Source organism: Pseudophryne corroboree, chromosome 2 (genome assembly GCF_028390025.1).
Source record: "Pseudophryne corroboree isolate aPseCor3 chromosome 2, aPseCor3.hap2, whole genome shotgun sequence".
In the NCBI taxonomy this organism is placed as follows: Eukaryota; Metazoa; Chordata; class Amphibia; order Anura; family Myobatrachidae; genus Pseudophryne; species Pseudophryne corroboree.
In genome coordinates this window covers 660,452,344-660,458,343 of record NC_086445.1, presented here as the reverse complement: position 1 = coordinate 660,458,343, position 6,000 = coordinate 660,452,344, and positions in this window count along the sequence as shown.

The following is a 6,000-nucleotide window of genomic DNA, read 5'->3' as shown; positions in this document are numbered from 1 at the left end:
TCCCTGGATCTCGCCTTTATCAAGAGATCATCCAAGTACGGGATAATTGTGACTCCTTGCTTGCGAAGGAGAACCATCATTTCCGCCATCACCCTGGTGAAAATCCTCGGAGCCGTGGACAGACCAAACGGCAACGTCTGAAATTGGTAATGACAATCCTGAATTGCAAACCTCAGGTAGCTTGATGCAGTGGCTAAACAGGAACATGTAAGTAGGCATCCTTATGTCTACCAAAACCATGAAATCTCCTTCCTCCGGACTGGAGATCCCTACCCTGAGAGATTCCATCTTGAAATTGAATTTCTTTAGGTAGAAATTGAGGGATTTCAGATTTAAGATTGGTCTGACTGAGCCGTCCGGCTTCGGGACCACGAAGAGGCTTGAATAAAAGCCTTCTCCCTGCTGACTAAGGCCGATTTGAACAATCGGTGAGGGGGAACGTCTTGAAACCCCAGTTTGTACCCTTGGGACACTATTTGTAAAACCCACAAGTCCAGGTCCAAATTAATCCAGAACTGACTGAAGTGTTTTAGACGTGCCCCCACTGGTGTGGGCTCCTGCAAGAGAGCCCCAGCGTCATGCAGTGGATTTGGCAGAAGCAGAGGACGATCTCTGCTCCTGCGATCTTGAAGAGGCTACAGACCTCTTCCCTCTTCTCCTTCCTCTACCTGCAAAGAAAGGGGAATCTTAACTTCTTGCATATCTATTGGGCCAAAATGACTGCGTTAGATAATGATGCGTCTTCATCCGTTGAGAGGGAACATAGGGCATGAAGGTTGACTTAACTGCGGTAGCTGCCGAGATCAAATTAACTAGGCCGTCGCCAAACAAGGCTTCACCTTCATAAGGAAGAGACTCCCTTTCTTCTTGGAGTCAGCATCAGCATTCCCTTGGTGAATCCACAATGCCCTCCTATCCGAGACTGCCATGAAATTGGCCCGTGAACTCAAGAGTCCTATATCCCTTGCAGTCGTAAGTATGCTGCAGTGTCCTTGATATGATCCAACGTAAGGAGTATCCCATGTCTCCAGGATATATATATCGGATGACAAGGTATTTGACCAATTCTTGAATACTACTACTCACCCATGCGCATGTAATGGCAGGTCTAAGTAATGTACCCGTGGTTACATAACTAGAAATAATGTAGCTTCCTGCGTACGATCCGCTGGATTTGTGACAGGGCCCCGTGCAGAACAGGGGGTGACTCCCACTTTATTCTGTCCGCGGCAGGAAATGAATAAACAACCGGAAACCTTTTGGGGATTTGAAACCATCTTGTCGAGCTGGCCCAGACTTTCTCAAACAGAGATGGAGGAACGTTACATCAGCTTTCATTATATATCTATATATACATACATATAGACCCCTTTGTCAGGAACAGCAGGGTCCTCAGTGATGTTAATATGTCCTTAATATCCACAATCATGTACTGAATGCTCCTTGCCAATATTGGATCTAATCAGGAAATATTATGGTCGACATAGGAATCAGTATCCGAGTCAGTATCAGTGTGTAGTAACTGGGCAAAATAAAATTTTTGCGGGGCCTGAGGGAAAAGAAGCATAGCCATGAACCTCACATCTTTTCTCTACGTCTGTGTCTGGGACACAGATTTATCCAACCTCACTCTGATATTACTGAAACTTTCACCCAGTCAGTTATTGGTGGTGCCAACAGGGCCACCATCATATGTCTGCATTCCTAATATAGTTTCCTCTTGGGAAAAACATTCAGCCACCGACATGTTGACACACATGTACCAAGTACCCACAGACACATCGGCTTATGGGGGATAGACCTACAGTAAATCTGTCAGAGGGACAGATGGGATTTTTCAGCTCACAACCCAGCGTCAAAAGTACACAGTCTGGAAATAATAAACTCTATAGTGATAGACTTGTAACGCTCTATAGGTGTGCTGGTGAGGAAGAAGCCCCGCCGCTGTAATGGCACGCTTCTGTCCCGTTCAGAAACAAATAATTAATTACGCTGGCGGGGTAAGGACAGTGCCCAGGCACTAATGTCCACTTTTGCCAGCCTTTTGTGAGGAATTTATGCTGCCCAGGGTGCCCCCCCCCACGCCCTGCACCCTGCAGTGCCTGTGTTTGTGTGGGAGCATGGCGCACAGCATTCCGCTCGCTGCGTGGTACCTCAGAATGCCATCTGTTCTTCTGCTACTCGCCTGTCTTCTGACTTCTGGCTCTGTAAGGGGGTGATGGCAGGCTACGGGAGTGGGCATCTAGGCGTACCCAGCGATCAGCACCCTCAGGAGCTAATGGTGTCCTGTCTGCCAGAAGTAGAGCCATTGAACTCACTAGAAGTTGGTCATACTTCTCTCCCCTAAGTCCCACGAAGCAGGGAGACTGTTGCCAGCAGCCTCCCTGAAAATAAGAAAAACTAACATAAGTCTTTTCAGAGAAACTCAGTAGAGCTCCCCTGTAGTGCATCCAGTCTCACTGGGCACAATTCTAAAACTGGAGTCTGGAGGAGGGGCATAGAGGGAGGAGACAGTTCACACCCTTTGAAAGTCTTAAAGTGCCCATGTCTCCTGCGGATCCCGTCTATAACCCATGGTTCTTAATGTGATACCAGCATCCTCTAGGACGTATGAGAAAACAAATAACGCACACACGAGGAGGAGAGAACAAAGGAAGCTATAAGGAGGGGGGGGAAGGTAAGGCAGTAAAGGCATATTGGATAAACTACAACCTTATACATATTCATTAATGTACCAGAAGTTAGAAGTAGAAAAGCTCTAACAGAAACCACCAGCTCATCTACAGCCACAGCACACTGGATTTGCCCAATCTCTCCTGATCATGGAAGCTGAGCAGTATTGGTCCTGGTTTTAGTACTTGGATGGGAGACCACCAGGAAATACCAGGAGCTGTGTGTATTTTTATAATACCAACACCATTCTCTTGATGCATTCCATTTTGAAACATTGGGGCAGATCTATTAAGCCTGGTGAACTGATAAAGTGCAAGGTGATAAAGTACCAGCCAGTCAGCTCCTAGCTGTCATTTTTCAAACCCAGCGTGTGACATGGCAATTAGGAGCTGATTGGCTGGTACTTTATCACCATGCAAATTATCATTCCACCAGGTTTAATAAACCGGCCGCTTATTCATTTATGTACTAGTAGTTAGAAGTAGAGATGAGCGGGTTCGGTTTCTCTGAATCCGAACCCGCCAGAACTTCATGTTTTTTTTCACGGGTCCGAGCGACTCGGATCTTCCCGCCATGCTCGGTTAACCCGAGCGCGCCCGAACGTCATCATGACGCTGTCGGATTCTCGCGAGGCTCGGATTCTATCGCGAGACTCGGATTCTATATAAGGAGCCGCGCGTCGCCGCCATTTTCACACGTGCATTGAGATTGATAGGGAGAGGACGTGGCTGGCGTCCTCTCCATTTAGATTATAAGAGACTGAGAGAGATTTACTGGAGCTGACTAGGAGGAGTACTGTTACTGTAGAAGTGTAGAGACTGAGTGGAGAGAGTTTACTAGTGAGGACAGTGCAGTTTACTTTATAATCCGTTCTCTGCCTGAAAAAAGCGATACACAGCACACAGTGACTCAGTCACATACCATATCTGTGTGCACTGCTCAGGCTCAGGCCAGTGTGCTGCATCATCTATTATCTATATATAATATTATATATATCTGTCTGACTGCTCAGCTCACACAGCTTATAATTGTGGGGGAGACTGGGGAGCACTACTGCAGTGCCAGTTATAGGTTATAGCAGGAGCCAGGAGTACATAATATATTATATAGTGAGTGACCACCAGACACACAGTGCAGTTTATTTAATATATCCGTTCTCTGCCTGAAAAAAGCGATACACACAGTGACTCAGTCAGTCACATACCATATCTGTGTGCACTGCTCAGGCTCAGGCCAGTGTGCTGCATCATCTATTATCTATATATAATATTATATATATCTGTCTGACTGCTCAGCTCACACAGCTTATAATTGTGGGGGAGACTGGGGAGCACTACTGCAGTGCCAGTTATAGGTTATAGCAGGAGCCAGGAGTACATAATATATTATATAGTGAGTGACCACCAGACACACAGTGCAGTTTATTTAATATATCCGTTCTCTGCCTGAAAAAAGCGATACACACAGTGACTCAGTCAGTCACATACCATATCTGTGTGCACTGCTCAGGCTCAGGCCAGTGTGCTGCATCATCTATTATCTATATATAATATTATATATATCTGTCTGACTGCTCAGCTCACACAGCTTATAATTGTGGGGGAGACTGGGGAGCACTACTGCAGTGCCAGTTATAGGTTATAGCAGGAGCCAGGAGTACATAATATATTATATAGTGAGTGACCACCAGACACACAGTGCAGTTTATTTAATATATCCGTTCTCTGCCAGAAAAAAGCGATACACACAGTGACTCAGTCAGTCACATACCATATCTGTGTGCACTGCTCAGGCTCAGGCCAGTGTGCTGCATCATCTATATATATTATATATCTGTCTGACTGCTCAGCTCACACAGCTTATAATTGTGGGGGAGACTGGGGAGCACTACTGCAGTGCCAGTTATAGGTTATAGCAGGAGCCAGGAGTACATATTATATTAAAATTAAACAGTGCACACTTTTGCTGCAGGAGTGCCACTGCCAGTGTGACTGACCAGTGACCTGACCACACTGACCACCAGTATAGTTAGTAGTATACTTATATTGTGATTGCCTGAAAAAGTTAAACACTCGTCGTGTGACTTCACTTGTGTGTTTTTTTTTTTTTTATTCTATAAAAATAAAACTCATTCTGCTGACAGACAGTGTCCAGCAGGTCCGTCATTATATAATATATAATATATACCTGTCCGGCTGCAGTAGTGATATATATATATTTTTTATATCATTTATCATCCAGTCGCAGCAGACACAGTACGGTAGTTCACGGCTGTGGCTACCTCTGTGTCTCTGCACTCGGCAGGCAGTCCGTCCATAATTGTAATACCACCTAACCGTGGATTTTTTTCATTCTTCTTTATACATACATAGTTACATAGACATCTTCTCTTTATCAACCAGTCTATATTAGCTGCAGACACAGTACAGTACGGTAGTTCACGGCTGTGGCTACCTCTGTGTCTGCACTCGGCAGGCAGTCCGTCCATAATTGTATACCACCTAACCGTGGTTTTTTTTCATTCTTCTTTATACATACATAGTTACATAGACATCTTCTCTTTATCAACCAGTCTATATTAGCTGCAGACACAGTACAGTATGGTAGTTCACGGCTGTGGCTACCTCTGTGTCTGCACTCGGCAGGCAGTCCGTCCATAATTGTATACCACCTAACCGTGGTTTTTTTTCATTCTTCTTTATACATACATAGTTACATAGACATCTTCTCTTTATCAACCAGTCTATATTAGCTGCAGACACAGTACAGTACGGTAGTTCACGGCTGTGGATACCTCTGTGTCTGCACTCGGCAGGCAGTCCGTCCATAATTGTATACCACCTAACCGTGGATTTTTTTCAGTCTTCTTTATACATACATAGTTACATAGACATCTTCTCTTTATCAACCAGTCTATATTAGCTGCAGACACAGTACAGTACGGTAGTTCACGGCTGTGGCTACCTCTGTGTCTGCACTCGGCAGGCAGTCCGTCCATAATTGTATACCACCTAACCGTGGATTTTTTTCAGTCTTCTTTATACATACATAGTTACATAGACATCTTCTCTTTATCAACCAGTCTATATTAGCTGCAGACACAGTACAGTACGGTAGTTCACGGCTGTGGCTACCTCTGTGTCTGCACTCGGCAGGCAGTCCGTCCATAATTGTATACCACCTAACCGTGGATTTTTTTCAGTCTTCTTTATACATACATAGTTACATAGACATCTTCTCTTTATCAACCAGTCTATATTAGCTGCAGACACAGTACAGTACGGTAGTTCACGGCTGTGGCTACCTCTGTGTCTGCACTCGGCAGGC